General features: G+C 43.0%; 1 protein-coding gene across 1 annotated transcript in view; it reads right to left on the reverse strand.

The window, feature by feature from the left end:
• Nucleotides 1-24,223, reverse strand: part of LOC145397140 (uncharacterized) — a 49,049-nt gene that overhangs the window by 2,465 nt on the left and 22,361 nt on the right. The window lies entirely within an intron of this gene.

Consider the following 24,223-nt stretch of genomic DNA (forward strand, 5'->3'; position numbering starts at 1 on the left):
CCCTTGACTTGTGTCCCTCCAACAACGTCCAAGCTTCACTTCCATACGTTAGAGTTGGTATCACAATACTGTCATGTAATAACTTTTTCACTTCCATGCCTACTTCCCTGTTTCTTATCACTGCCTTCAAGGAACCAGCAACCTTTCTTCCTTGTTGTACCCTTTCAAGCACTTCACCCTCCAAACTTCCATCCTTACTCATCACACTACCCAAGTACTTAAACGTACTCACATTCTCCATTTCCTTATCATCCAGCCTCACTGTACATTCTCACTGCACTTTCACTGACATCACCTCTCTCGAACACCATAACTTTACTCTTCCCTACATTCACCTTCAGATTCCGTTTCTTACACAGTCTCCCAAACTCATCCACCAAGCCTTGCAGCTCCCCTTTGTCTTCACTTAACAACACAGTATCATCTGCAAACAACAGTACAGGGAGTTTCCAAACACTGCCCTCTCTCTTTAGGGCCACTCCAACATCCACTGCCCTACCTTGTACCTCTTTTATTACCCCATCCATATACAGATTGAACAGCCATGGAGATATGACACATCACTATTTGAACCCAACCTTCAAATAGAAAAACTCACTCAGTTCACTATCCACATGCACTGCAGCCTTATCACCCTCATACATACTCTTCACAACATTCAACAACTTCCCATCTACACCATATATTCTTAATACTGTCCACAATCCTTGTATATCCATGCTGTCATATGCTTTCTGCAAATCCATGAAGACCGCATACAACTTCTTTCGTGAGAATGAATATCTGATATACACAACCTCTTCCCTTCCTAAACCCTCCCTGTTCTTCTCCAACTAATTTGCTATTTCCCTAACTCTGTCAATAAGTATCCTACTGTATACTTTTCCTATTACTATAAGAAGACAAATGCACCTGTGATTACCACACACCTCTTTCTCCCCTTTCCCTTTGTACAAGGGAATAAGTATACCTGACTTACAATCCTCTGGGGCTCTCCCTTCCTCCCAGGCCAATCTGCACATCTTCCACATTCATTCTGCCACTATCTCTCCTCCATGCTTCAGCATTTTTTCACACACTTTATCAATTCCTGGGGCTTTCACCATTTTGACTTTATTCCTTCCACAACTTCTATCCTACTGATTTCTTCCTGTCTTCTCACCTCCCTCTTTCTCCCATCCATGCCCCAGCAACTTATGCTCGCATTACTTTCATTCTCTATGTTCAACAATTCCTTAAAGTGTTCTCTCCATCTGCTCACTTTTTCTCCCTTCTCCACTAGTAATCTACCATTCTTATATTTCACTCGCCTACTAACTTCATTGCCACCCTGTCTGACTCTCTTTACCTCTGTCCAGAACATTTTCTTACATTCTTTCCACTTGACACTCAAATTCCTTCCAAATTCCTCATCCACTCTTCTTACTCTCTCTTACTAATCTTTTTACCTCTCTCTTTCTTTCTACATATAACTCTCTCTTCCGTCTCTCAACTTCTTCCATGCCCCTGTTTCTCTCCATTCTTATGTTTTTTTCTTTTGTGCCACAGCCTGTCTCACCTCTCATTCCACCATGCTGTTCCTTGCATCCCCTTTCCTCTTCTCTTCACCCCACACACCACCTTACATGCTGCACATCTTTCTTTAGTGAATATCTTGCACACACCTTCCACATCCCCTAACTGCTCCAGTTCATATAAACCCAATCGTTCCTCCACTTCTCTCTTATAATCTGCCTTTTTCTCATCCTTTTGTAACCTTTCCACTCTTCTTGCATATAGGCCTACTCCTTCCTCCCGTCCTTCCCTTCTATTTCTCCATTTTACTTGGACCTAGATTCTGACCACCACAAAGTGGTGATCAGAAAGTCCGCCTCCCCAACCTCTATATGCTCTTGCATCCATTACACATCTTCGCATCCTTTCATCCACACAAATGTAATCAATCATTGTCTACCTTTCACTCAGTTCACCATCCACCCTTCTCATCACTCGCCACGTATACCTGTGGGTCATTTTGTGCCTGAAGAGGGTATTGGCTATCACCAACCCCCTCCTAGCACAAATGTCCATTAAAGCACCGCCATTCTCATCTCTCTCAGCAGGCACACCGCACTTACCAACTACTCCATCTACCTTCACATTCCCTACTTTACCATTCGTATCACCAGTCAAAAACACTCTCTCATTCCTTTCAAACTTTTCCATGCACACTTCCACATTTGTCCAGAACTCTTCTCTCACTCTGCTTGCACGATCTTGCATTCGCACATAGACGCACACAATTGCCCACATTTGTAGTCCAACATTTAGTCGTACCCACACAATCCTTGAGCCAACTGATCCATACTATCTTATATTCTCTTTCCATCTGTCACTCACAGCAATACACACTCTCTCTTTTGCCCTCTCATTCACATCTACTCCTGCACATATACCCCATCGATACTCCCATTCTCTTACACTCTCACCTCACCATTTAGTTTCAGTTAATCCACATACATCCACTTTCGCACCCTCAAGCACCTAGACAATCTATCTCTCTTTCACCTCATCATATGCACCCCTTACATTCTAAGTCGCCATCCATATCATGTCCTTTGTTCGGTCCTTAGTCGTCATTTTTGGTCATTCCTGGTCCGAGGCTTCTTGTTCGTATTTTTAGTTAGTTGTTTTCTGGGGAGGGGCACTAACCCTCCACTAACCCACTTGCTGTCACTTATGGAACACGTGTCGGCTGGTTATAAGGTTACCACGCAGTGTTGTAAATCATTTCCTGGTTTACAGGAAAGTTTTAAGTGGTGGTTTTAATTATGATGCCCAAGTTTTTACGGCCCAAACCAGTGAAGTTCATGGCTATAATGGGGGTCCAATTAAAATGAAACTTCAGGAATTTGATGGTAGAGTATCTTGGAAAGCTTACCGTGCACAGTTTGAGTTACTTGTGGATCAGAATGGTTGGGATGATAGGCAGAGGGCAGTGCAGCTTGCTACTAGCCTTAAGTGTGCAACAATGGAAATCCTGGACGAGATGTCAGTGATGGAGAGGAACAGTTATCAGTCCCTAGTAGAACAGTTATCAGTCTCTACACTCTGGCTTCGGCTTTCCTGTCATTCTCTGACTATATCTGCGCTGTTTACTCATCTCCTAATTCTACTATCAAAAATTCTTCAACTATCTTACTTCTACAATGGAACACATTCTATCCATTTCTTCTTTCTCTGAAATCTCCATTCTAGGAGATTTTAATGTTCACCACCACCTTTCCCTCTCCTCTCCTTTCACTGATCCACCTGGTGAACAAGCCTTCATCTTTTCTATCCTTAATGACCTACAGCAGCTTGTACACCACCCTACCTGTATCTCTGACCTCCTTGGAGAGAGCTCCAAAATACTTGACCTCTTCCATACAACTAATCTTTCTGCTTACACTGTTAATCTTTTATCTCCGTTGGGCTCCTCCGATCACAACTTTGTTACTTTAACCTGTCCTATCGCTCCAGTATTGCCTGTGGACCCTCCAATGAAAGGTCGTCTGTGGCACTTTGGAGCTGCAGATTGGGAGGCCCTCAGGCAGTACCTACTTCTTTGATTTTCCTTGGAATGATTATTGCTTCCATGGCTGGGAGCCATCTGATTGTGCCTTGTGCATAACGGAGGTTATTCTCTCAGGCAAAAAAGCATACATTCCTTTCTCTTATCCTTAGACTAATGCAAGAAAGCCTAGGTTTAATCACGCTTGTTTTAATGCTGCCCGCAACAAGGAGAGGGCCTATTAAAGGTACCGGAGCCAACCCACCTCTGAATCACATCTTTTTTATGTTTCTGCTTGGATTCATGCTAAGTCTGTTCTTTGCTCTGCTAAAATAATTTCATCCGTACTAAATGCTCTCAACTCTCCAACTCGAATTCTTCCTGCTCCTTCTGACACATTGCCAAAAACCTTTCTAACAACTTTGCCTCATCGTCCTTCCCTCCACTTTTCTACTCTGATGGCTCGGTAGCTATTTCTTCTACTGATAAAGCAGATCCCTTTGCTCAGACTTTCTCCCCCAATTCCACCTCAGACGATTCTGGTGCTGTTCCTCCCTCACTACCCCCTTGTGACTTTCTCATGGCTGACATTTTCTTCAGCTGATGTATTTTCTGCCATCACTGACCTCAGTACTAACAAGGCATATGGGCCTGATGAGGTCGCTCCTATTGTCCTCAAGAACTGTGCTTCTGTGCTTACACCCTGCCTAGGCAAACTCTTTCTCCTTTGTCTTTCTACTTGTACTTTTCCTTCTTGACGGAAGTTTGCTCTCATTCAGCCGGTCCCAAAGAAGGGTGACCATTCCAAACCCTCTTACTATCATCCAATTGCTTTAACATCCTGTGTTTCAAAAGTTTTTGAGTCCATTCTTAATGTGAAAATTTTAAAGCATCTTTCCTATTACAACCTTCTTTCTGATCGTCAGTATGGGTTCCATCAGGGATGCTTCACTGGCAATCATCTCACCTACCTTTCAGATTCCTGGTCATCCTCCTTTCGGGACTTTGGCGAAAGCTTTTCCATTGCACTTGACATCTCAAAGGCTTTTGATCGAGTCTGCCATAAATCTTTAATTTCCAAACTGCCCTCTTACGGTTACCATCCTTCTATCTGTGCCTTCATCTATAGCTTCCTTTCTATAGCTGCTGTTGTAGACGGCCATCGTTCTTCTCCTAGATCTATCAACAGTTGTCTTCCTCAGGGCTCTGTCCTATCACCAACTCTCTTCCTTTTATTCATCAATGATCTTCTAAGCTGTACATCTAACTCTATCCACTCGTACACTGATGATTCCACCCTTCACCTTTCCATTCGGCTCCCGCAACGTCCATCTAAGAAGTTACTTCAACAAACAAGGGAAAAGGCTATCATACCTAATGTCTGGCTTGGCTCATATCTCTGACTTGGGTAAAAATAATCTTGTTGTTTATAATGCATCAAAGACTAAGTTTTTACACCTATCAACCCATCAAAATCTTGCACAGGAGTACCCACTAATGTTCAGTAATATCCAGGTCAATCCTGCAACATCCTTGAACATGCTAGGGGTTTCATTCACACGGGACTTATCTTGGATAGATCATATTGCATCTTTTGTAAAATCTGCTTCCAAAAGATTGGGTGTGCTAAGCCGACTCCGTGCCTTCTTTACTCCTGCACACTTGTTGACTTTATATACAGGTTTTATTCACCCTTGTTTAGAGTAGATCTCTCATGTCTGGAGAGGATCCCCACATGCAACTCTTCTCAATACGGTGGAGTCAAAGGCTATTCGTCTTATCAACGCTCCTTCTCTTACTGGCTCTGTTCAACCTTTGTCTCTTCTCCGCACTGTTGCCTCTTTATCTTTTTTCTATCGCTACTTCCATGGTCACTGCTCCTCTGAACTGTCTGCTTGCATCCCTCCAGCCCTACGACCCGTCTAGCAACAAACTCTCATCCCTTTGCTGTCCAACTCTCTAATGCAAGAGTTAATCGTTACTCTCGGTCCTTCACTTATGCAACATGTCAACCCTGGAACTCTCTCCCTCTGTCTGTATTTCCTACTTCCTATGATCTCTAGTCTTTCAAATGCAGTGTGTCCAGGCATCTCGAAATGAATGGATCTTGAATTTGGTTCTCTTTTGTATTGTTTTTGTTTCTTTCTTGGAAGGAACGTTAATGCATGCTCTGCCTTTGGTTCGTTCTTCTTTGGATTTAAAAAAAAAAAGTGCTGTAGCACAGATTGGAACCATGTACCAGATGGAGGATTACAGAGCAAGATTCAGGAGCCGTGTATGGGCTCGAGGAGAATCCCTACAGCAGCTTGCTCATGGCCTTGAGAGTATGGCATTCAAGGCATACCCTGGATCATCACCGACCTGTTGGTTATTCTACTGAGGGACCAGTTCATTGATGCTCTTGATAATGCAGAGTTGAAAGTGCAAGTGAAGCAAGCACAACCAAGAAGCATGCAAGAAACACTAGCCAGGGCTCTAGAATTTGAGCCCTATGTCAGGTCCAGTACATCTACCTTTCCTTTCAGGCAGGTCTTACTGCAAGATTCAAGGCAAGAAAGAGGAATGTATGTGAAAAGGAAAAACTTGAGGGAAAATGATGGTATTGCAAAAAGCCAGGACACAGAAAAGAGGACTGCTACAGGTGAAAGAGGGAACAGGAGAACACCGGAGGAGGTTGCTGGTTCTGCAGGAAACTGGGACACAAGAAGGAGGACCGTCACAAATGGAAGAAGAAGCAAGAACAGAGCAGTGCACTGAAATCTTCAGTTGTAACATAGGCATGTTGGACATACAGTGAGGTGGGACACTTCAGTTCTGAGTGTCTGAAGATGAAAAAGGATGATATGAAGAAGACTGCAGAAGACCAGAAAGAAGTGGAAAAGTAGCGGAGGCTGGTGTGAAGGGGCAACCACCAGCCAGCTTTTCTCAAATAGCTCCACCACTGAAGAAATGCAGGAGAACCTTGATGAATAGTGTGCAAGAAGATGGAAGAACAGACAGCAAGGAGTGCAGTAGGAATGGGAATCATGGCAGGAAATGCCACCATACTGTTGTGATGGGGCCAGCATCAGATGCAGAAGACCTGAAGAAGGTGCAGATGGAGGATGCAAATTTATAACCAGTGCTAGAGTGGCTGCGACCATCTTGGGAAGAAGTTTCCAGCTTAAGCCCTGCAACCAAGAGCTACTGGAGTCAATAGGACCTTCTTCATTTGAAGAATGGATTACCGGAGTGTCAGTGGGAGACACCCGATGGTCTCAGCAAGTATTGGCAACTGGTGGTTCCGAAGAAGATGAGGTCCGAGGTCTTGGATGAGTCCCATAATGAGATCACTAGTGGGCACCTGGGAGTGAAGAAAACTCTAAGCCGGCTGCAACAGAGATTCTATTGGATTAACATGCATCACGATGTTGAAGAATAGTGTCAGGCCTGCGATGTATGCTGTGCCAAGAAGGGACCCAAGAAACGTGGTTGCGCCCCTCTCCAGCAGTACCAAGTGAGTGCACTGACGGAAAGAGTCGCAGTGGACATTGCTGGACCTCTGCCATTCTCTAAAAGAGGAAACCAGTATGTATGTGTTTCCATGGACTACTTCACAAAGTGGCCAAAAGCCTATGCCATCCCTGATCAAGAGGCTGCAACTGTTGCTCAGGCTTTGGTTGATCAGTTCTCTTATCATTTTCGGATGGCACAAGAGCTACATTCAGACCAGGGTAGAAACTTCGAGTCTGCTGTGTTCTGTGAGTGCTGCAAGATACTGGGGATCAAGAAGACCAGGACGACCCCATTAAGGCCACAGTCAGATGGGATTGTGGAGAAATAATTCAACTGGACCCTGGGACAAGAACTGGCCAAGTACTGCGTAAAGGGACAGATGGAATGGGACCAGAAAATACCTGCGCTGCTGATGGCATATCAGTCTTCATCTCGTGAGTCTACCGGCTATACCCCTGCAAAACTGATGATGGGCCACGAGTTACACTTACCTATTGACTTGTTAATGGGAAGACCACCTGGTGAAAAGCTGCCTACAGACACTTCCAGCTATGCGAAGCACCTTCAGAAAAGACTGGCTGAGGTACATGAAGTGCGAGGAGCTCTAAAGTTCAGGAGAAGTTATGAAATGCAAGTATGATGCCAAGGCAAGTGAGGTGAGCTTCAAGGATGGTGATCAAGTTTGGTTATACAATCCTCAGCAAAAGAAGGAACAGTCACCGAAGCTGCAGAGCCCGTAGGACATGCCTTACACTGTGTTGGACCGCCTATCAAATATTAAGTATCGGTCTCGGGGAGGCAGGAAGTCTCACCCAAAGGAGATACGTGTGAATCGTTTGTGGCAGTACCATGGGCGAGGACAGTACAGGTGGGACGTTTCCGAGGAATCGTGCTCTCCTGCAGCTGAAGATGTTGAGGAGGACCATGGAGCTGAAGTGAAGGAAGATAGTGATGGTTTCCCAAGGGAAGAAGTGAATCAGGAAGAGGACCAAGACCTTCCAGGAGGAGTGAACCGTGTGGAGGAGCAAGGACGTCATCGGAAGTGGCATAGAAGACCTGATTGGTTGAAGGATTATTTTGTGTATAGTTAGATGTTTCATTAGGATTAAGGTTTATGTGTGTATATACTGTGTAGTTTTGTTGGGACGACAAAGAACTATGGAGGGGGTAGTGCTAAGAGGGAAGATTTGCCAGTTAGGTAGCCGATATTTTTCTCGGCGTTTCCCGTACCACAGGTTTTGGGAGTTGGCAGTTTGCCTGCTGTTTCTGAGCGTAGTTGTTGCTTAAGTTAAGCATTAATTTTAATACTCTTTTTCTCAATAATGTGTTATTTATGTGATTCTTAAATTATGCAATTTAGTTTAAGTTTGTATGCTATATATTAACTGTGCTCTCTCTTTCTGGAATACACCATAACTGTTATTCTCGTTGAATGTAGATCGTTCTCGTACAATGCAACCTTATGTAAGGATGGGGAAGAGACTAGTTCAAGTTCAGTCAGTTTTCAGTTCATTTTGAGTGTAGTGCAGTGTCAGTGCAGTGAAGTTTGTATATTTTCGGTACTTGTGAGAACAGTGAAGGGTTACTGAAGTTTGTTTATCATTGGTACTTGTGAAAACAGTGAAGTGTTGTCAAGCATTAAGTGCAATTGCAGTTAGTAAAGTTTGTATAGCTCCATTGCTTGTGAGAATAGTGAAGTAAAGTTGAAAAGCATTTCAGTGTAATTATTTGGAAAATAAAGACAGTGAACTTCAGAAGCGAGTGTGTTTTTACAACGCCTCAGTTGATCTGGTGTACTGTACACCTAGAGGCCGACCATAGGAAGAACAACTCACTGGGCAACGTCCTTCCTGTACTGAACTACTACTGTTGGAGCCTGTGGCAGTGTGAGACGGGGACTTAATAATAAATATATATATATATATATATATATATATATATATATATATATATATATATATATATATATATATATATATATATATATATATACATATACATATATATATATATATATATATATATATATATATATATATATATATATATATATATATATATATATATATATATATATATATACAGTATATGTGTGTGTGTGTGTGTGTGTGTGTGTGTATGTATATCGGCAAAAGAGAAACAAAACCAAAAGTTTTGAATGTCTAATATTTAGAAAAGCACTGATTTAAAAAAAATAAATAAATGTTTACAACTAAAACATGTGGGTCGAAGTGATGACCAAAATTATTTTATACTGTATCAGCATGTACAAGTATATCTTAATATATTTATCGTTAAAACGTTACATTCAACTTTGTAGGTATCTGTCGAACTCAAAGTGGTTTCCTTATAACTTCAGTAAGAGAGAAATAGAGGAAAATAATTTAGCTAATACATAAGAACAACATGAAGTGCATATCATTATTATTTATCTCTAAGTTAGTCACGTATTGCTTGTTTCTTGATTGTACCTTAACCTTCTTGCTTTGACAGTCCCACATTACAGAAAGATGTATTGTTAGCCTCGACCATATTGTCATCCGCAGAAATAGCTGAAGAATGCAAAGGAGGTATATGTTAAAGAGGAATATCCAGAAATAATGGAATGTATTGAGATGTTTTCTGTACATTTCATTTTTGTTCGTAAAAAAGCTGTACCAGTGAATGGAGAGAAGTTGTGAATGTGCCAGTGTGCAAAAGGACTGAAATTACTTTAAAAATTATATTGGGCTCTGTCGTATCGTGCGTGTGTTGTAAATAAAGCATGAAAGTAGTGTGACTGAGAAGGAACGACACGTTTCAGAAACAGGTGAATGACAGTGCCACTTATTTTTCTTTTCCGGAGGGCGAAATGTAGATCTGATATTTGCATTAAGGAAACCGAGTGAATAGGCTCTTGAAAAGGCTCTCGAGCAGGGTATCAACAGATAAACAGACAGCAACTATGGAAGATTTAATATGTGTGTTACTTAACGTACAGATTTTCTGTAAAGACAGTGTAGACAGTGTTTAATTTTAAAGGGTACGATTGATTGACTAAGTCACAACCACTGTAGGTGTGAGACAACAGACTGTTATATTCCAATTGTCATTATAACAACTGTATGGTTAGGTCTCTGAGAGGTTAAAGCAAGAATTAGAGAAAGTGTAGTAAGTGATGGTAACGAATGATATTTCGGATATAATGAAACGTATGGACAATAAATTTTGCAGAGTGTAAAAGAAATCTACCAGTGTTTGTGTGTGCATGCAATAAAGGAAGAGCTGAAATACCATGATGTAATAAACAAATAACGAAAAGTATATAAATGCAAAGAAGAATCGCGCCTGGTTCTTGGAAGACCAGATACAATGCGGAGATCAAAGGCATCTAGGAGACTGTATGGGTACGTAAAACCATGGATGTAAAAAGTTGCAGCTGCATAGCAGATAAAAGTCCACACCTGGCAGAGAGAGAGAGAGAGAGAGAGAGAGGAAGGGAACAGTGGGACTAGACCTAAATGGGTATACTAAGAGGATAATCTGAGTAAAAGTTCAGGTAGTATGGTCACACAGAGTACTAGGGTGGTGAGAAGCCTAATCATGAGTAAGTCTAAATCTACGATGCTGTGTAAAAGATCAGTGTTGTGGAATCCATTTACAAATTTTTATTCAAGAATGAAAACTATTACCAACAAGGAAGCAGAGAGAGTTGATGTGCTGCTGCAGGTGTCATCGATTCGGACACCATCGCGCCACCTGCAACCAACCCATCATCTGCAGGATATGCAGTGGCGGGCACAACACCAAGCAGTGCCTGCAGCGGCTCAAAGCAAAGGAGCCAACAACCGCCAAGTGCTCCAATTGCTCAGGGCAACACCACGCCTGGCACCGCAGTTGCCCTGTGAGGGTCCAGCGGGTAAACCAGGGTCGGGAGAGGCAAGTTGCATAGGTGCACAAGTGGCAGACTGTCAGTGCCACTCCAGCTCCCCCATGCACCTTTGTCTCGGGACAGCAGTGCCACCCTCAGGTTTCAAGTCCTCCAGCTCTCAGCGAGCAGGACTTTCCACCATTGCCTCCTGCTCTCACTGTGGGCAAGACCACGGCGGACATTCACCACCCATCGATATCTGTCCTGCTGCCACCACCCTGCTCAGTGCCCAGACAACCTTCTGCTCCTGCTCCTCCAGTGACGACTTTCACGATGGAGGAGCTCAGGGACCTAGCCACCGAGTTTGTGCTTACCATTGCAAAGACCATTGTGCAGACTCTGGATATCCCGATGCCAACAAAGTACCTCGCAAAAGCTGCCGATTGCCTTGTAGATGAGGCAATTGAACGAAAGAAGGCCAGCCTCAGTGCCCCGCTCTCCCCTCGCCACCCGGCTTGCTCTACAGGGAAAACCCTTCCTGCCTCCCGCAAGCCAGCTCGCCCATCCAAGCGGGTCAAGCCCAGAGCTCTCCATGCCCACCCTTTCACTGCTTGGCTGCCTCATCATCAACCCCCTCTGGGGCAGGTGCCAACTCCATCTATGAACACCATGACGGACACAGCCCCACCACAGCTGCTAGAGGAAGACCGTATACAACTATCCCCAGATGGCAGGTAGACTCCTCCCTCAGACTCCTCCAGCGGAATTGTCTGGGAGCAAGGCATAAGCTCCTGCTTTTGCAGGAGGCGGCAGGAGACCCTGCTCCCAGATAATTCCACTTTTCATCTCTCGGGCTACACCACCCATCTCCTCCCGTATGTTCATGGCATCACACGGGGATGTGCTGTTCTGGTTCAGGACCACATAGCGTGCCCCTCTCCTTTCTGTGGACCTGATGTGGAGGTCCAGGGCATAGTTTTCCATCTTGTGACATCACCCCTGACGGTATGTAATGTATACCGGAGCCAGAGGAGCACCCTAGAGTTGGGGGAACTTTTCTCTCAAGCTGCCAGGGGAGCCGTGTACATTGGGGGTGACTTCAATGCTCACCACGCCCTTCTTTCTTCGCCTCTTCACTCCAACGATGCAGGACGCTACATCTCTTTAGTACTGGAGGAGATGGATGGTGTTTCCCTACTGAATGACACTGCCGAGGCCACACACATTGCTGGGGGGTGTCTGGACTTGGCGTTTGTGTCCTCCCCCCTAGCGGACCTTGCAACATGGTCGCTGCACCCTCACCTTGCAAGTGACCATTTTGCCCTTGTGGTCACTCTGTCAGCAGCCCCACTACCGCCTCCACCACCTCCTCCACCACGGTGGAACCTCAGTAGGGCTGACTGGATGGCATTTGGCTGCGCTTTAGCTGCGGCTTTTGAGGCATCTCCTATTGCCCTGGACCTCGAGAGTAGAGCAGATCAAGTAGCCCAGGCCTTCTTTCAGGCTGCCTCCCTCACTATTCCATTGCGGAGACAGTCAGCGAAGTGCTATCAAGATGGGTGATTTATTGCGACAGGGTCAGGGAGTTGAACCACCGGCTCAATGCGGCTCGTAAGCAATATCAACGGCGCTGAAAATCCCTGCACCGTCGGTACCTGGTTGCAGTTACATGCCACGTTACATTGGAGAAGCACCGCATACGGGAGGAGGCGTGGATACGGTAGTGTAGAACCTTGGATTCTCACTCCACTCTCCGTGAGATGTGGAAGAGAATCCGGTCCATTTCCGATCCCCGTCCTCCTCGCCCGCCATCTCATCCTGATCCTGTTGCTGAAGTCAGGAACAGCTGTCTCCTTCTCGCCTTGCGGCGATCCAGGCTGTCTGTGCTAGCTCTGACCCTGCTGATTGTCCAATCACCTGTGGGGAACTTTACAAAGCGCTAAGCTGCAGGAGGGACACTGCGCCTGGGCTTGATGGGCTAACCTACTCTCTTCTCACTCATGCGGGAGATTGTGGCAGTGAGAGGCTACTTGATCTCCTTAACCCGCCCCATCCCAACGTTTTTGGACCTTTTTTTTTTTTTTGGCTCAAACATCCGCTTTTGGTGAGAAACATCGAAAATTCATAGAGAAATCGCTCACCTGAGGTTTAAAATACCCGATTTAGGTGACAGCACTTCCTTACCTGACTGGGTTTTCTAACAGGCTGGCACCAAAGAAAACGAGTTCTGTGGGAGGGTAACTATTTTATCCACTCATAAACAGTATTTATTTATTTACTTGGTACGAATTTATATGTAGTACAAGAGTATATTGGTTTTCAAAGAGTAATATAGGCATTATAAGCATTGTTTCACTCACTAACTCATCACCATTCATGACCTTTTTTTCCCCACATTACCTGATCATCATTTCTAACTGTTTCTTCCTCTAATGCTGTGTAAACTTTGTCCTCCACATTGTCATCGATTGGGGAATCACTCTTGCCCTGAATGTCTTTATTGGCCAGGTCACTGGTAACAGGTGAATTGCCGAGACAACGGCGTGCAGGGGGGGGGAGAGGTTATGCGGTGTAAGGCATTGTTCCTGCTTGGCATTTTGTAGAGGAATAGAGGAAGGTGTCCCGTGCATACGTGCCAAAAATCACTCGCGAAATCACTCGCGAAAATTGAAAATTCTGCAAATTAGGGACCTTGGAATGTTGCCGCGTTAATTCACGGCACCAGGACGGCGCGGGTTAATCTCTCGTGGTCTGAGGGTCGATTGCCTGGGTCGTGGAAGACAGCTGTCTTCCACTCGATTCCCAAGCCCCATGATCCCACTGCCATGCGCCCTATCTCCCTTCCTAGTTGTGTTGCTATAATGGCAGAGAGGGTTGTGCGTGCTCGCTTTGCCTGGTGTCTGGGAACGCTGCACCTGAGGATCTTTGCCTACCATCAGGGCAGGAGTGCGACCCACTGCCTTGCATCCTTCCTCAGGGTGCTTCGGGGTGGATGGGGGATGGCTGTCTTCCTTGACCTGGAGAAGGCGTTTGAACTATCTAACCCACTTGCCATTTAGGGAGCCCTTGCTGCCCAGGGAATTGGAGGCCGGCTGTTGTCATCGGTGGGCGATTATTTTCTTAACCCCTTAACCGCGGGCTTGTTTTGCTTTGACTTGCGGCTCCCGTGGGCATATTCGCGCTCTGAGAGACTCTCTAAAAATATTTGCCAAAAATCAGTTATTAGTCCTAGAATATTAAAGTCACATATGCTTATGGCACATACCTTCAGCTTTCTCCTGGGGTGTTTGTTGAGCCTTCGTCGAGTACTGTAGGACTTATGGAGACCTCTGAAGTTGGGTAACAAAGTCTCCACTTTACACTTCCCGACAACCCGTAATATGATTACCACAGTCTGATATTATCACTAGAAACACTATTCTATGATTCTCAAATAGTTTGGAATCCATACTCCAAAAAAAAAAAACTGTGAAAGCAATGATAATTATGAGGGCGTATGACCTCCCCACTTGACATCGTTCGCAGCTGGTGTTCTGTCATTTATTATTCATAAAAACACTCACAGTTTATATTTCTATTACTATATAACACTTATATATATCTACAGTCTTTAGCCATAAGTTTCCTTCAGTAATAGTAGTTTATTGTCACTGTAGGCATTCAATTTCTCTTTCAGTAATATACGTAGCATTCACTTTCTCGTCCTGTATACTAGCGTTGAGAGTGAATGTCACTTTCACCTTCACTCTCATAACTCATAGTATTCATACATGCTAGAGTGACACTTTCACTTTCATTACTCCTAGTATATATACTCGTATTCTTAAAATACTACTCATTTACATTTCTATTTACATTCTCAAATTTACATTATTTACATTTATATTTTATTTACACTGTGTTAGGCACCGTCACTTGCAGTAATTTATAAAACTATTTTCCACTGTTCACTTATATTTACATTCATTGCTTTCACTTGCTGTTTACACATTATTTACACATTATTTACATTTCCACTTGCACTGTTTTATTCACCAGAAAGATCGTAGTCACTCTCTATCATTTGTCAGCCCTTTACCTCTGTCCACACAAGGTTTAGTAGGGGGTAGAGGTCACAGGGCCCTTTGCATGGGGCTAAAAAGCGGCGGACTTTAGCATGCGCGAATCCGACGTACTTTCACCTTGAAAGACGACAGTAAACTGATACTGGTGAGCAGGGGTGGCCTACCATGGGAGAGTGCATTACTGCCAACGTCAGCCTCGTGAGTGCTGCTAATATACACCGGTAGCTATGAAATGATTGGCAGGAAATCTAGACAGTACATAATAAATTAGGTAGTTCCAGGTGAATGTAAATATCACCTAGGCTTCTCCCTTCCTTTCTTATATATATTTTTATTATGAGAATAGATTATACGGCATATTTCAAGGGGAAATAAACAGCAAAAATTAGCAAACGAGTGCATGTGAGGTGTTGTCAGGTGATAATTAGCCAATTCCAGGTGTATGGCACTCTCACTTACCTTATTTCTTTTTTATATATATTATTTGGTATAAGAATAGGGCATAGAGCTTATTTCAATGGATGAAATCAGTGGAAAATTCCAGGGAAGATTTACTTAGCATAGCACGGCCGGGCAGGCGAGAGAAGAGGGTAATGGAGGGGAGTCAAGAACGGGGAGAAATGGCTAAATTGTCAACAATGGGTGAGAGTACAGATAAGATTAGGAGTGCTGACTAGTGTTGGACATTGGCAGTACTGATAGATGATACAAGCCACCACTTGAAAGCCTAGGCGAATTCAAAATAACACAGAATGACAAAAGTGATGCCCCACTGTATGATCCCTTGCTCCCAAGCGTCACGAAAGTGATGCCCCACGGTTAAGGGGTTAATCATAAGGCGATGGTCAGGTTTCAGGGGCATATTTCCCCCTTTTATCACCACAGTAATGGCACCCCCCAGGAGTGTGCTAAGCCCACTACTTTTTAATATACTAGTGGAAGGGTTATTAGACATGGACCATGGTCCAGGCACAACACGACTGTGTTATGCCAACGACCTGGCACTGGTCTTCTTGAGGAGGGACTGCTTCACTCAAGCTCCTACTGCTCTTTCCATGCTGCACGCTAGGTGTAGTGCATTCGGTTTGAAGGTCAACCTCGAGAAGACCAAGTGCCTCCCTTTTGGTCTCTGCCCTCCGGAATTCCCTCTGAGGCTTGGTGGCCATGAACTTGAAATTGTCACACTCCACAAGTACCTAGGGGGCTTTTTCAACAGCAGGCTCTCCTTCGCAGCGCATGTCAGGTATTTGTGGGAGCGATTGCCACACGCATTTCTGCGTTGCGTTACCTATCTAAATGCAGCCTAGGGGCTTCCTATGCAGTCTTGCGCACTTTTTACACGCATGCAATCTGCTCTCTGGTTGACTACAGTGCGATCTGCCTTACTACTCTTGCCCCCCAGGTAGCTCGTTCTCTGGAAGTGCTACAAAATGAGGCATTGCAGGTTATGTTGGGCGCTCCCCGCTGGACATGCCTAGTCAACTTGTCTGTGGAAAGTGGATTTCCATCCCTTGCCCATAGGGTGGCACTGCGAGCTACAGCCATAACTTTACAGCTTGTGCACCACAGACCCCTTTTACCTATCTCTGTCCTCTTACGGCAGCTAGCAGGTCGGCCCCCCGACCCACTGCTCCGTTGTGATTGGGCTTAGGCCACTGCTGTGACTATATATGATTTAGGTGCTGCCCCCGAGGTTTGTTGAGAACCTGACCAGCCTTGCCCGGGATTTTCTACTCCATCTCTCTGGACGTTTCCTCCTTTTACCATTTTGTTTCCCACAGCAACACCACCTCGCCACTCCTTTCCATCCATCCTCTGGTAGGAGGGACTCAGTAGGATTGCTACATTGCACTCTCCTGCTTCAACAGCATACTATATTGATGGGTCAGTTGACACAGATGGTTCTGCAGAAGTGGCGTTTGTCTGCGGGAACATTACAAAATCCTGGCATATCTCCTCGGGAATCTCTGTTTTACAGGCAGAGCTGGTAGCATTGCTCTGTGCTCTGTGGCATGCCCGTCAGCACGGGCTTCTGAGTGTGACAATACATGCTGACTCCCTCTCTTCCCTTCAGCGATTGCATTCATTTTCCATCACGGAGCATACGGCCTTACTGACTGACATTTACACTGTGTCCTCTCTAATCCAGCAGCAAGGAGGCTCGGTGACTTTTCATTGGGTTCCCGGGCACGTTGGCATCGTGGGCAATGAGCTTCCCTATGCAGCTGCACGAGCGGCTACCCTGCTCCCAGAGGTGACTTTCCAGCTCCGTCCTAATGTCTCACTTGTTCTCTCGGGTGTGGCCTGAACCATTGGCAGGTGCACCAGGGATGATCATCAACAATGCATCGCTGAGGGCTCTCGCTCAGCTGCATGGTATGCTGCGGCTTCGGCCTACTCCCCCCTTTCGATTCCCCTGGGCATGCCTAATTATCTACTTGTAATGATTCGGCGATTATGCTTGGGATTCTTGTGCTACGGGCAGATTGCTGGCATGGAGTGTGATCCATGTCCACTATTGCCTGACACGGTCAGCTGAGCTACTCTGCCACTACATTCTTGATTGCCCAGTCACTGCTCTGCTCCGCACTCAGCCAGACGGGAGATTTGCTCGATCTGGTGATGACATTGCGGATGCAGCCAAGGTTGTGGGCGACACATCACTCCCAGTCCTCATACAAACTGTCAGTGATTACCCTCCGCCTCTGGCACTCAGCCACTGATCTCTTTGACTTTTTTATTATGGGGCTTCTGTGCTTGCCTCTGACGGGCTCTTGTTTGCCTGTGCCCCACTTGTGGGGCAAATATTTTAAAACAAAGTCAAACTGTGTATGTGTCTGTGCGTTTGTTTCATTCTTTCACGGTGACGGCAACTGGTAACGACTTAATGCATTTTGCATTAGGACTGGGTGAGTCCTGGGAGTGTCAGAAAAATACTAAAAACATAATCAAGATCGCGCTGGAGGCGATGGCGCAAAATTGTTGGCAATTTTGATGCAAAAATGTCTGTCAGGGAGTTTGTTAATTTCTTTCATGAGAACAGTAATAGTTATCGGCCTACATTCTTGCCCAAATTAACCAAAACAGATACCAAAAAAGTTTTAATTATTTTTATTTCACCCAGAACTACAATTTAGTTACACATGTTAGTACGTGATATGACCTCCCCTGTTTTTTTAGCAGAATTTGAACAGTTTGGCACTGAGTCCACTAAGTCTGAACATTTACTAATGATTTTCGGGTCCTTGTACCAGACCTGAATCAGTGCCCCAATAAGTTTTTCCAGTCATACATTACATTCCACAATGGCGACTTTTGCAGATTGACCATAGGCTCTCTATGTAATTGAAATTTAAAGAGTTTCCTGGCCAGTCCAGTACATTAAATGCTTCTGGATCAAGAAGTTCTTTACCATTTTTGACGTATGGCATGTGGCCAGATCATGTTAAAATATTCCAAATCCACCAGGAAATCGCTTTTCCAGCTCTAGAACAACATCCCCTTGAAGAACTTCAGTGCATTGTTGTGAGCACATCATACCCTCATCTGGTAGCAAGGAGCCAACACTGTAAAAACTGAAGCATCCTCAAATCATCATTTGTGGGTATTTCATGCTTTGATATAGGTGGCTGTTACGAAGCTTCTCTCCTGATGACCTCCGAAACATGCTGACTTTGCTCTCCCTGGACAAAGAAATAACTTTCATCACTGGTTATTACCTTATGCCAATTTTCTTTGGTCCTATTCTCTTTCTTCAGTGCCCATTTGTGGTGTTTCATTCATTGCTCCTCTCAGCATTTTTTTATGGGTCGCATGGCTTTCCAACCAGCTTCTAGAAGCCGTCTGCAGACAGTAGAAGAACTGACATCTATTCCTTTATCCTATAAATCTTTGTTCATTGCATCACTTGTCTTGTGTGGGTCTTTCTTACTTTAACAGAGTAAATAAATATAATCTCTTGTAGTATATTTCCTCATATGACCACAATGTCCTTTGCATTTTAGAGAAACTGTTCCAGTTTCCTACTTTAACTTAACGACATGGCTGACAACTGCGAGGCTGACTCCAAGGTTCTTTTGCTATACCCTTGTAGTTCTTTCATGTGTGTTCGTGTAATGGAACAGTCTTACGCGATGGGTAAGTCAGAACTAATTTGCTGTTGAAACAACCACAATATGATGATGCAGTACCGGCTGATTAAATAATTACTAACTTCGTCAGACCACGTTAAACAGATGATACAATACTGATTGGCTTTTTTTGCATATGGAATATGATTAGACTGAAATCAGTGGAAATTACATTTTGTTTCAGTTAATTTGCACAAGGGTGTAATTCTTTTGCATTAGACCTCGGTAAGTCCAGGGAGTGTTTGAAAAAATGTAAACAATACTTTTGGAAGATCACCCACCACGCGACGGCACGAAACTCGGAAGTCATGACACAGGAAATTATGCAATATTATTATTATTATTTTTTGCTTAGAAATGATCATCGTGGACTCAGTAACATTATGGAAACAAAAACAATTGTATTTCCAAACATTTTGTGAAGGAAAGGCTATTAATTAGTGGCACAAATTTTAGTGGGCAAGCATTAGTCTATACTGTAAAAGAAGCTGTGTCTGTGCGAGCATACGTGTGTGTGTGTGTGTGTGTGTGTGTGTGTGTGTGTGTGTGTGTTCTTACCTAATTGTTCTTACCTAATTGTATCTTTACAGGAATGAGTCAAGCTCGTACTGTTCCATGTCTTAAACCATATTTATCGTACATATCCCTAAAATTGTGAATTGTTTTAGCACACACTATTTCATTCGGTAGTGCATTCCACTGATCAGTTGCTCTATTTGGGAAACTAAATTTCCTTACGTCTTTATCACCTCTCTTCTTACGCAGTTTTTTGCAGTGTCCTCTTGCTGATGCTTCTCCATATGTTAAGTAATCATTTATGTCTATTTTCTCCTTCCCTGATATGCATTTATATAACATAATCATGTCACCTCTTTTCCTTCTCTCCTGTAGTGTTGGTAGATTCAGTTTCTTTAGTCTTTTTTCGTAGCTTAGATCCCTTAAGCTTGGTACCTATCTTGTAGCGGCCCTTTGAACTTTTTCGATCATGTCTATGTGTTCTTTTAAATGAGGACTTCAGACTACTGATGCATACTCCTGGGTTGGTCTGATAAATGATGTTATTATCTTTTTTAGCATGTCTTCATTTATGTATGTGAATGCTCTTCTCATATTTGCAAGCAGTGTATACATGTTCCGTACGTTCTCACTGATTTGGTCTGCCGGAGATAGTCTGTTATTGATAATCACACCTAGGTCCTTCTCTCTTTCTGATGTGCATAGGGTTTTATTTCCTAATGTATAATCCCAATCAGGTCTTTTTCCACTTTTACCAAACTTGATTACATGACACTTGTCCACATTGAATTCCATTTGCCATGTATTATTCCATTCATGAAGTTTATTTACTTCTTCTTGTAGCTCTTTACAAGAGTCTGTGTTAGTAATTCTCCTTTGTATTTTTGCATCATCTGCAAACATACTTAAATAGCTTTCATTTCCAGTGTTATTCTCTATATCATTTAAATACACGAAAAAGATGATTGGTGCCAGCACTGAGCCCTGTGGTACTCCACTAGTCACTTCTTTCCATGATGAGTAATTTCCCCTTAGTACTGTTCTCATTTCTATTATGAGAAAATCTTTCATCCAACAATACAGTTTGCCTCGAATTCCTCCTTGATGGTACAGTTTCCATATAAGTCTTTGGTGTGGTACTGTGTCAAATGCTCTCTTGAAATCAAAATAGATACTATCCACCCATCCTTCTCTTTCCTGTAATGTGTCTGTTACTGTGTCATAGTAGCTCAACAGATTAGTAACACATGATTTTCCTTTTCTTAAACCAAACTGTCTTTCTGTTATCATATTGTGTTCTTCTAGATGATTTACCCAAGCTTTTCTTATAAGCTTTTCTAATACCTTGCTTACAACACTGGTTAGTGGTACTGGTCGGTAGTTGAGTGGATTTTGTCTATTTCCTTTCTTGAATAAGGGAACAATGTTTGCTTTCTTCCGAATATCAGGTAGTTTACCTTGACTCAAGGATTTCTTGAAAATCAAAAATAATGGTTTACTTAACTCCTTTGCACATTCACGTAGTACCCAACATGAAATTTCATCAGGACCATTTGCTTTTCCTTTGTGTAATTTACTTAGCTCCTCTTGTATTACTTTTTCTGATGTTTGTATATCTGGTAGTATGTGTGGGCATGCATATTCCACATAATCCCTCTCAAAATATATTTCGTCTGTAAAAACTGATTGGAATTTCTTGTTTAGTGCTTCACAAATATCCTTCTCTTGTGTATAGGTGATTCCCTCGTCCGTAATGGATTGTATTTTATCTATTACTCTGGTTTTGCTTCTGATGTAGCAGTAAAGTAGCTTCGGTTGATCACTACTTTTATTTATGATATCCTTCTCAAACTGTTTTTGGGCTTCCATCCTTATTCTTGTATAATCGTTTCTTGCCTGTTTATAATTATTATATGCCCTTTCACTATTGTGTCTTCTGTATCTATTCCACAACAAATCTCTTTTTTCTTTTGATTTTTTACATTCTGTATTGAACCATTTCTTTATTTTCTTTTCTGTTTCTTTGTGCTTTGGGATGTATATCTGGTCTCCTATTTCATAAAGTTCACATAATTTTTTATATATAGCTTTTAAATCTTGTCCTCTAAGTTCCTTTCCCCTATCAGTTTCTAAGAAGTACTTCTTTAGGCCTTGATGATTTCCCTTTTTATAGTTTAGGCTCTTTTTGTAACTTTCATTGCTGTTAATTATGTCATATGCTATCCTGAAGTTGCAGTTTAGTACTGCTTGGTCGCTTTTGCCGAGTGGAGGGTGATATATTAAATTGTCAATATCATTTTCTTGCCTAGTAAATATGAGATTTAGCACTGAGGGTTCATCGAGTCCTCTTTTTCTGGTGCTTTACCTTACATGTTGCGTTAGGAAAAACTCTTGCACGAGATCCAGGAGTTTTTAGTCCCAACAGCTTTCTTGGCTTATTATATCTAGAGTATTCCAATTTATAGTTGTAGTAAAATCTCCAGTTAGTATAATTCTTTCCGATTTCTCTTCCTTTTTATGTAGTAATGCTCTTAAACTCTGAATTGTATTCTCTGCCATGTCCTCATACTCGTCTCTTTCCCATGTGTTTGAACTGGGTGGCATGTACAAAATGGCTACAATTACTTTTCCTTCAGTTGTATTGATCTCTACTGCAATCAGTTCTACTTTTGAAGGTATATCTAGTTCTGTTTCTTTGACTTTTAGATTTTTCTTAGTTAATATTATAATTTCTCCTCCTTTTTGTAAGTTCCTATCTCTTCTCCATATATTATATTCCTCTAAGTTTAGGATGTCATTTGATAGCCTTGGTGTTAATTTTGTTTCAGTTAGGCATATTATATGTGGTTCATTTTCTTTGACATAATCATTCATCTCTAATAATTTAGATACCATTCCATCCACATTTGAGTACATCAACTTAATCATCTTGTTTATATACTTGTCATGACTTGGTTCTACTACCTTCCTCGTTTTTATTCCCTCCTGTTTATGTGCCACTTTCGTACCTGTAATCCTATTACTTTGTAAAAAAAAAAATGTATTCTTCTCCTCCTCTGATCTTCCCTTATTTTTTTTTTATTGCTTCCTCCCTCTTTTCTTTCAGTAATTCCAGTTCCTCTTGTGTTAGGCATCTTTTTATCCATACATTTTTGAACTTCTTTTTCCATAAGATTCTTTGCATTTTTTAGTATCTCCTCCACGGTGTTTATACTCTGGAAGGTTACCTTTAAGGGTCTTGACTTGCTTCTCTCGTATTTCCCTAACCTTTTGTGTTCCTCTATGTCTTTACTACAGATTTCCTCTGATACTTCTTTCAATAAGGTCATTACATTTGCCATCTCCTTTTTGTCTCTTGAGATCATGTTTTTTACCTCTTCATCTTCTATACCAGTGATTACTATAGATTTGTTAATATCTACTGAATCTCTGACTAACTTAGGATTGTCTTGGACTATTCTTTTCACTTCTTTTTAAATGCTTTTTTCTGCCACCCTTGTTTCTAAGTCTTTCTTTACTTTCACCATTTCAGCATAAGTGGTTTCCACATCATTTTTCTAGCTTTGCACAGCTTCATTCACCTGTGTTATCTTCTCAGTATCACTGCTCTGGTCTATCAGACTGCTTACTTGCCTATTTGTCTCTGTATCATTTTTGAACTCTTCATTAATACTCTTGTGGTTGACTACTGTACTTGCCATTTCAATAATTTTCCTCCTAAGTGAACCCAGTTCTACTGTCAGCTCACCTATGGTTATGTCTTTCTTGTTGACTTCCTTTCCTAATTTTTATATTTCTTCCTTTTGCAAGTGCATCTGTTTCTTAATTTCATCAATCTCATTTTGAAAAGTCGTCTCAAGCCTGTGTACTCTTTCAACAAGTTTATTGTGAATCTCCATTTCAACCAGTTCTTGATAGAAATCATCGTGTGTGTGTGTGTGTGTGTGTGTGTGTGTGTATAGCTGCAGATCATCGTGTGGTGGTCCAAGCTTGATGGCCAGGTGGGCTGGTTGGTCAGCGGTTGGGATGGATGGACTGGTAGGTAAGTGAATGGATGGGAGAAAAGGTGTTGTGGGTTGGGTGGATGGTTAAGTGGTAGGGTAAGTGGGTGGGCAAGAGAGATGGGAAGTGTGAGCAGACAAAGTGAGAGTAGTAAGCAAAGTAGGGTGGGCATGTAGGGTGGTGCGTGGTTGGTGGGTGAGTGGGTATGGAAAGTGGATGGGCAAAGAACTGAAGGTGCTGTAGGCAAAGTGGGTGAGGTTGGCAAGAAGGGTGGTGTGGGTGGTGTTGGCAGGTAGGGTTGTGTGGATGGAGTTGGCAGGTAGGGTGGTGTGGGTGGGGCTGCAGGTAGGGTGGTGTGGGTGGCTGGCCAAGTGGGCTCTAGGGTTAGTTTAGGCACGTGCATTGACTGATAGGACTTAGTGTTTTCATGGGTTGGCTTTGTGGATGCGTGAATGGACATACTTGGTAAATGGTTGGGCTGAGTGGAAAGGTGGGTTATTCATGTCAGTAATTTCCCACCTAAAGACCACAAATATCCCAACCCCCAATCCCCACAACCACAAAAAGGCCCAATTTTTGAACTTTCACCAAGGTAAAAAATTTTCTTACAGGTTTCAAGAGCTTGACTTTACAC

Source organism: Coenobita brevimanus, chromosome 40, assembly GCF_032717465.1.
Source record: "Coenobita brevimanus isolate Jiangsu-jjx chromosome 40, ASM3271746v2, whole genome shotgun sequence".
Lineage (NCBI taxonomy): Eukaryota > Metazoa > Arthropoda > Malacostraca > Decapoda > Coenobitidae > Coenobita > Coenobita brevimanus.